This window comes from Prosopis cineraria, unplaced genomic scaffold (assembly GCF_029017545.1).
Source record: "Prosopis cineraria cultivar Desert tree isolate PC_DT_omini unplaced genomic scaffold, ASM2901754v1 PC3, whole genome shotgun sequence".
In the NCBI taxonomy this organism is placed as follows: Eukaryota; Viridiplantae; Streptophyta; class Magnoliopsida; order Fabales; family Fabaceae; genus Prosopis; species Prosopis cineraria.
In genome coordinates this window covers 34,668,273-34,678,227 of record NW_026555334.1, presented here as the reverse complement: position 1 = coordinate 34,678,227, position 9,955 = coordinate 34,668,273, and positions in this window count along the sequence as shown.

Here is a 9,955-nt window from a genome sequence, read left to right as displayed (position 1 = left end):
GACGACCGTATTTGAGTAATCGGGAAAGTGATGAAGTGACGTCGTTTTTTCCTTTTTGGTGAGAAGTGGAGTTGTTAGTCCTCCGCTGGATACGGTAATTAATAAATGATCGCCTCTGAAAGATTAAAATATGTGAAGGAGTAATAATAATAACACGAAAAATTGCTAGAAATTATAAAAATTAAAATTTGTAGAGGAGTAATAAAAAAAATAAAAACGAAGGTGCACAGAGTGAAAAAAGATTTGAAAAAAATGCATGGATTCTAAAAAAAAATGTACAGCTCTTTATAAAGTTTTAAATAGTTATTTTATGTTAAACACTAAGATAATTGTGAGTATTAAAAAATGGATAATTATGAGTACCAACGTTATGGGCTGAGTTACAAAATAAATAAATACGTGACCAAAATTGAAAGACATTGTTTTTGTTGAGGGGGGGAAACGCTTTTTTCTCTGGGTGTTTTTTTTTTTTTTTTTAACTTTCATTTGGGTTCAGTATAATTACGATAGCATTTGGATTTATATATTTGAATTTGAATCAAGATAGCGTTTGGATTGATATATTTAAAATGTTTTCCAAATGCCACACTATAGATTGTAAGAAGTAAATTGTAACTGTTCTTGACCCTACATCCACCATGCAAATTCTTCATCCTGATAAATTTATCCCCAATATCAAAGAACAAGAACGAAGTTCCCATGATATTAGAGCTCACTTGGTTGATGAGAATAAAATTAATTACAGAAATAAAGATAAAAAATGATTAAAATATGGAGTGGAGATACACCAATTATATGTGTAAATGTGAAAGGTAATTTAGTTTGTGGGATTTAAAACTATAATTTATAAGATTTTGTGAAGGATGTAGTAATTCTTACATTTGTATAGCAATATTAGATTTATCAAACTTACAGTGAATAAGAATAATTTAATTTATTTTTATTTTTATTTTTTAAATTCATTGCATTATCATCCTTTATGGTGATGGTCACATTGGTTTTTCCATTGTAGCTATGAAAAATAAGGAGTGAACTAATTGCCTATTCTAAACAATGTGGTTTTGATTCAAAAGGTTAAACACTTAAATAATATTATTTTAGTTATATTTATAAGTCATTTTTAATATATTTTACTGGAACTAAAAAAAATTTTAAAATGCTTTAACTTTGTTTAAAAATTTAATAAATCATTAAATTTATTCTTATTAAATATATACATTTTCATAATATATTTCTCTTTCCAACATTCAATGGAAAGTAAAAGAAAAAATTTATAATAAAAATTTAATGATACGACTTATAAATAGGATAAAAAAAAATTTCTTTGATTTATAAATAGAATCGAAGGGAATATATTTCATTAAGTAGATTTCTTTCTTTCTATAGAGGGACATGCTTCCTCAAATCTCTTAGAGCCTATTTGTTATGATGGAATTAATGATTATGGAAATCAAATTTTAACTTGTTTGGTATTCAAATCTTAATTTCATATGGAATTAAATTCCACAAAAAATGCTTAAATTGATTTCCATCACTTGGTCGAGGAAGTTTTGAAAAAATCCATAAAAGTAAGATTTATGACATTTTAAACCTTCTTTCTTTATCTCATCATTCGACGAAACTCTATCACCAATGATAGCTTCTTTGATCTCAACCTTAATCACTATCATTGGACGCAAGATTGAAGACGATAGCGATAATGAAGTTGAACAGCAATGATGACGAGGTGATGCTAAGGCGTGCAAACAACGAATCCACAAAGAAGTTGACAATGACAAATATTGTTTGAGGAGTGTGGATTTAGTTTTTTCTAATGAAAGGCTTCAATAATCTCAACTCATCCTAATGACAACGATATTCTCTTTACTAAGCCTATAACTATTTTAACTCGCAATTGATGGTGATGACCTATTCTAATCACTTCTATAATAGCCTGAGAAATTTAAGAGAAAAAAATTCTATGATAAGATATTTTAAGAGTATTTTTATTAATTTTGGAGTAGATTCAACATAAAGTACTTGGTGGTTCAGTAGTAGTAATCTTCTCGCTCAACACCTTCTGGTTTAAGGTCCGAATTCTTTCCATGTTTATGTGAGATATTTGATTTTTCTTGCTCAGCCTCTCAAATTTTTTGTTTTTTCCCATTAAAAGAAAAAAAAAACAATAACAATAATGATAAAATAAATAACACAAAACTAGATTATTTTCCTCACTCCTCATTTTCTATATTCTTGCTCAAAGTATCCCGACCAAGAGAGGAAGAAAACGTGTGCCAGGGGTCCAAAAGCTTCAGGTTCATTTTCTCTCTCCCTTTGTCATCCTTCTCCTTTCCTCTTTTAATTTTCCAGTGTGCGTGTGCTTGGGCTACTAATCATTTACTATTGTGATGGGTTTTGTCAAACTCACTGCTTCTTCCTTCTCTATTTTTGGCATCCATTCCACTCTTCTCTCTTCAATTACTACTTCAATGCCATTCTTCTTTTCGCATTCGTGATGCCTTTGTCCTAGTCACTGAGCTTGTTCTTCCTTCTCCTTCCTCTAGCATAATTTACTATGGGGTCATTAGAAGAAGAGAAAACTTGATTAAATTTGTAAGGAAGGAGATTAAGAATTTGGTGGCATATCAAGTAAGTAAATAACGTTTCCAATGAATAAAAGTAGCAGTATTTCACTTACCTCATTATCTTTTATTTTGAATATATTTTCTTATTTTACTTTTATGATTAGGTTGATTTAAAATGAAAATAATTTACTTATCATATGAATTGATTTGTATAAATTTTCTTATGGTATTTTATTTTCCTAAAAGTATTATACATGCATGGACTAGATAAATCACTTTGAAAATATCATTTACACCTTACAAATGGAAGAACTACTTGAGCTATGAGGACCTTTAAACTCCATGCATGCCAAAAAAAATTTATATAGGATTGAAGTGTAAGCCAAGTTCCACCCCTTTCTAATGACTTTAACATGGCCAAAAGGTGTTGTTTTAAGTTCCTAACCCTTGGTTATTATTAATGGTAAAGGTTGGTGCCATTAATGATAGGTTTAGATTTAACTCTAATACTAAATAATTAAGTTTAAACTAATGCTATGGGCTAGCAGAGTTAGTTGAGCTTAATAAGGGTTAAATGAATTAATGAAAATAGTAATGAGGTTGATTTTGGTTGGTGACTCTTATTAAGGGAATTAATTGTATTTAGTCATGATTAGTTCCTAATGGCAATTACTGTGCTTGATTTTAGAGTTTGGCTACTCTCAAATGCTTGAGTTTAATGGAGGCTCTTGAGGTCATCAAAGTATACCCTTGGTTTGGTAAAACTAAGAGTTGAGGTAACTGATAATTGATTTTTCCTTTATATTTAAAATTGTAAATTTAATATGAGATTAATCTTTGTTTGATATCAAATGAAAATTTATACTTAGCTATATAGAGAGCTAAATGTATGAGTTGTGAGATTTAAGGCTAGGACTAAAGTTTGTAAGAACTACCCATTGATATTATGTCCTAAGCAATTAAAAAGGCATGTCAATGCATAAACACATATTTATGCCTTGGAAGAAAGTGTTGACTAAAAGAAAAAGTTGCTATATAAATCATTAGGGCTAATGCCCTTTCCAGTGCATTGAATTTAGTATGAATATTCCGTGGTGTCATAATGTGTATTACCATATTGTGAATGTATGATTCAAATTTTATTGAGCATGATAAGGTGAACACAATTTTGTTAAGCATGGATAAGACTACACACACACGCACACGCGTGTGTGAGATTGTCATGAAAAGATAATTTATTTTGTATAATCATAGCTTCTTGTGCTTGAATCGTGTATGTATGAATCTATGATAGTTAGGACTTGCAAGTGCATGATTTATTGAATTAATTAAATGTGGAGATGAGTATGTCTATACATATAAATGTTGAACTTACATGATTATCGATGGTTAAGAGTTTACTCAAGAGATGGTAAGGGGGTACTATTGGAAATCCACATAGTGAAGCCTCTACTAAGTTTGCTCACAGTAGATGGCATATTCTTTACTAAAAGCACTTAGTATTATCAATCTCTTTTGAGAATTGGCATGAGTCAGGCATAATGCTCAATATCACTAAGTCCAATGGGAATGGTATGGGTTGGGCAACTATTGACACCTCTACAATTTAAAGAAGGGAGAATTCATAGTTTGAGAATGAGTATAAAAACCTAGGCCAGGTAACCTATCATGATTAAAGAACAGGGCTAATCCAATTATATGGGGTGGTTCTACATTTATAATTGCACATGGCTTCGGTCAAACAATATAAGGAGAGTAATAAACCCACCTGAGTGGGGTGGGATAAGGACTATTACACTTCTTACTCTTGAACCATAAATTCCTCTATTTGAAACTCATGAGGTGTCACTACATCCAGTGTAGGGCATTACCTAGTCTAAGGTAAAGATCAAGAACAAAAACACCTAAGCTTTGAAGTACTGGTGAGTACCACATGAATTTTCTTACCAACCTACTCTCTCGGGTGAATTGTCACCCATATGTGATTATGCAATATGCTCATAATACTCAATGACATAACATATATGCAAACTTAATTAACTTAGCTTATAATCAAGCACATCCCATCTGGCCATGCATAAATAACCACTACTCAAACTTCATGGCAACATTATAAACTTATGCTCAATGACATATCATCATCATATACTTTAACATATTGATCATGCACAAGATCACCCATTAAGTTAGGTATCACTCAATTCTTAACATTGCACCATAAACATTTAATCACTTAATCACACATCCACATTTCTCGTTCAGAAATTTCATATTTCACATGCCATAATCAATACTTATTAAGATATTAACCATCATAATACTATATTCGCATTGTACTTAATAACCAAATTAAAATTTGTTCAATCATGTCATATAATCGATGCCATCATCATCTTGACATGACAAAATCATACATTTCTAGTCAAATCAATTGTTTCAATTTCTTATTAGCTTAAACTTAGGCATTTAGCATTAAGATTAACTCTGTACTCTTTATAAATGATTTTTAAAGCTACCAACTATCAAAACCCAAGTGTTGAAGCATTTAATAATGTCCAAAGACTTTGTTAGCATCTTAGGAATGGATGAGACTTAGCCTTAGGTTTAGATATTTACTTCCTAACCTTAAAGATAGTAGAAAATGCATAATAGAAGGTAGAAGAAGAGTACACGAGGCTTACCCAAGACTTTAAAGGCTCTAAAAGCCTCTAAAAATACTCCATAACAAAACCCTAGTATAGCTCCAATGCCCTTCTCTCTCTCTATCTCTCTAAGTTCTCACTCAAACTCTCCTAAATTTTATCATTTTGAATGACAGAATTGAGTTTTAAATTTCTTTTGCGCTCAATGCAACGAATAGCCTAAAACAGGCAGCATGACTTAAGCCTAATTTTTAGGCCTAACTCAAACCAATAACCTCTAATACCCTACTCTAAACCCATTAGAGGATCCAATAGGCTTAAATGGCCATCCAAACTCAATTATTAACCTCTACTCATCCTAATTAATTAATTAAACTACTTGATTAATTAATTTAAATTTTAAATAAATTTAGGATGTTATAATGCACATTACTCAGTTTCACATCATGCATTACTAACCAAAAAAATTTTAAAGGCGAAAGTACATTGTTATGTTTAGTGATTTATAACTTATGCATGTGTTTAAATTGTTGTATCTTGATTACTAATATATTGTATCTTACTCCCTATTGTCTATTTAATGTTTTAAGGAAGAACCACAAGTATGGCTAAAGGAGAAGAGGATCAAGCTGAAAACATTTATGATGTATTTGCTTATACCTATGTGTAAGTTTGAGTATAATGTTACTAACTAGGGTTACTTTTGCTCTATAAGACTTCAATGCATTTGGATTTTGATGCTGTTGGCATGATAGACTGATTTGTATAGATAATTGGTTGAGTTTGGGTTTTTGTGTCATTTATTTATTAGGAATTTTAGTTAAAGGCTTGTTTATCATTCTAGGTGTCCAAATTTACTTGTTGATGTTGAATGGGGGCCAACTTTATAGTTGTTAACTAATTATTTAATAATTTTTGAGAGTATACTTGGTTCACCTTAATTATTAGACATCTTAGAGGTTGAAGTCTGGGCTTCATCCTTATTGTTTGCTTTGTTGCTATAATAGGGTGTACATCATGGCGAAACATATGATTGGCTATGGCAAACATGGTAGTAGCTGTTAGCTATAGTGAAATAAGCACCTGCTTGAAAGAAAAGGCCTGGATGTCACAAGCCAAAGCAAACTCTTTCTTGGGCCACCAAAGACTATTTTACTTCGCTGAATTTAACTCTTTTACACCTATTTTAAATGCTTAACCTTTTGTCTATGTTTTCGTACCTACTTTAAACTTTGATTTTAATTACTTTCTATGGGCCTAGCTTGAAACCTTTGTTTTTCAACTTGTTTTATGATTCCATTGTTTTACTTATTATTTAAAATATTCCTTGAACTATTTCTTAGCCAAACTAATCCTTGTAGTATTGATTGACTAGACAAGTTTTAATTGAGTTAATGCATATGGTCATTATAACCAATACATATGGAATAAAAGAATGTAGTTTGACATTTGTGGATATAATCCATTCCTATTATTCCTAAGTTATTAATTGCGCCTGTTTTTCATGGCTTCTCATCATGTCGGATTTTACTTACTCTAGTGGATTGTGCGTCCATACTTGTTACTTATTTTGTTTAAGTCTTAATAGAAAATGGGATTTTCAAGTTATATTTTCACTTTCAAGAATTGTGTTTTACAATTTTTTAAAAGATAAATTCTTATCTTAGTAGTTATGATTCTCCATGGTCTCTTTTCTAGTTTTGTTACTCAAGTATTAAACATAAATTATGTTGTTATCTTTTAATACCATCAATAATAAGAAATAGTCATTTATTTCAAGATTTACATCTTCATGATTATCATTTATTTTTATTATTATTTAGGAATGTTATTTACAAGAATAACTTTGGTATTTAGATAATACTTCCCTTCAGTAAATCTCAAGGGACTCTTAGAGGCAGAAGACAAACACTTTGTCGCCATTTATTACCTTATGAATTAATGTACATATTTAAAGTATTTTATTTTTTTTAAATATCTCTAAGTATCCTAAGTATTTTGTTGCTCCACTATTATGGAGTAGAGCTTGTATGCCATCTAGATATTCTTTTTGGCAAGTTGTAGAGATTTTGTGAAGTTTAACTTATATGAGAGACTCTTTCAAAATTTTTACAACAAGTTTGAATATTTTGTTCCTTTTAACTTATACTTATTATTCATATAAATTATGATAGTATAATAAATTTATACTTAATATATTAGGCATTATATGAGTTCAGGGTTTTGAAATATGATTTTCATTGTATTCTAGATAGTCGTGCTTTGAAATTTTAGCTGTGTGACAACTTTAAATGACCAAGCAATTGCAAAGATGAAGGTTTGATGACAACAACCTCCTTTTCCATCTCCTTTATTTATTTAATTAAACCCTTCCTTCCTCTTAGCAATGGCAATGGCAACCTTTATTTGCTGCTTCGATTTCAATAATGGTTTTTAAGATGTTGATTATTGTTATGAGTTTATTGATAATTATACTATTCTGGGCTTGTTGATTTTTTTTTTTGCTATTGAGCATATTAGTCATTTCATATGTTAAATGTAACAATTAAAAATGAGTTAAGTTTATTTTTATCCCTAAAGTATTCTTTGAAGTACCAAATACCTTAACTATTGATTGGAACAATTTACCTTTTAAGTAATTAAAACAAGACATTTTTTACCCTTGCTATTAAATCCCTTAAATCAATGTTGAAATCCTAGTTAACATTTTCTAATAGTTAATGTTGAAAATTTGACGGTAAAGACAAAAGTGTTTCATTTTAATTATTTAAAGGACAAAATTGATTTGACCAATAGTTTATGGTGCTAAGTACCCTTCAAAGTATATTTTAGGAATAAAAATTCATCTTTACCAAGGTACTGAAAATTACACCGGCCATTGAACCAGCCAAGGTCAGGGGTTCAACTGGGGGTCAACCCTGAATTCAAACCAAACATAACAAAATAATATGATTTAAACAAAAACAAAATCTTCAAGACTTAATCTCTTATACAATACCACATACAAGTCTAACACAATCATCAAAACATCATAAAAACATAACACATTAAAATATTTATTCTTACAATCCTTCAATCATCAAAAGTCTAAAGCTAATAATAATCACACCAAAATCTTCATTAATTTTATTCAAATCTCTAGAAGTAGGAATTAAAACATTAGAAGATGACTGAGAGAAACCAGAACTACTTCCAACATCATCATTTAAATGTGGACGCTCTAGAATATTCATATCTTCTTCACTTATTTATGACAAGAATTAACATTAAATATTGTGTAAAAAATAGTTATATATTATATAATATAGACATGTTAGTAAGTAAGAACCTTCATTATCTCTCTCAAAAGCTGATGGAGCTACACCATTTTCATTATGCATAGCACTTTCCAAATTAGTGACATCATTAGCATTAAACTTTGGAGTTTGTTTCTTATTCTTCTTCAGCAATCCAAAGTCCAATTTGTCAATAGATTCATAATCGATAGGATCAAAACTTGTCTTTTTCTTCAATTGGATCCTTTAATGAGATCAAAAAAATTAAATACAAGTATATACCTACCATAAAATAGCAATAAAATGGATTCATTCAAAACAAGCTCCACTCACAACGAGAAGAAGAAAAAGTTTGGCTAAGAATACACATTGCAAGATTTTTGCAATTCTGGAACAAACTTTCATAGAATGATCATCATTCATATGCAAATAAAAGACAATTAGTTATATGTTATATGACAAATGAAATTACCATGACCATGTTTAAATATTTACACTTTTAAGGGTTTAGTTTCTGTGCTACTTTATGACATGAAACTTTATCAAAAGATTCTTTATGATCACGATACAAGTTCAACTACTTTATTATCACAATATAATCAACATCTTCATTTTTAGTTACTCAAACAGTGAAAGCATTGTATCCATTAACCTTCTCTTGTGAACAAAGTCATCATTATACAAGAAGGTAGCGTTCAATAATATGCTGTTGCATGAAGATTGGTCTTCAAGTACTTATCCCATTAGGCTTGAATAATATCTGTATAAGGCTTATATTGATCTTTCTTATTGTGGACGACTGCCTTAATTGCTTTTTTTGCCTTTGCATGCCTTCATAAACATAAGGCAAAGAAGGCTTCTCATCTAAATCAAAAATTCTCAATAACTTTATGAGAGGAGACACAATCTTCACACACTTCAAAACATTCATTCCAAAATGATTATCTAATATGATGGCACTAACAATTATTTCGGCTTCGGTCCTTAATAATTTATGATCTACAAAATGCTTATCAGTAATTTAAAGCTTGCAAGCCATACTTGTGCATATATATGCTATGCAATGTGATAAATGTTATAGCTAACTTTGCCGCACCTGGATGCACAATTTCTTTTCAAACCCTTTCTTTTCCTGAGCCATGACAAGAAGACCATATGATAATAAACAACACAATGATCTTTGATGCCTTTGTTGTAAGTTAGACATGCTTGTAATGTCTTTCTCAAAGTGAGATTCACAATAAACAGCACAATGTAACCAATAAAACAATACTTTTATATTTCTCTTTAATCAACTTGCCATATGTTACATAATTAGCAGCATTATCAGTTATCATATGCACAATATTTTTAGAACCAACCCACTCAATCACTTCAGAAAATAATGAGATAAAGTCTTGGCTTCTTTCATTAAATTAAAAAGCATCAACAGATTTCACAATAATATGCCATATGCCATATGTAGAATAAACAA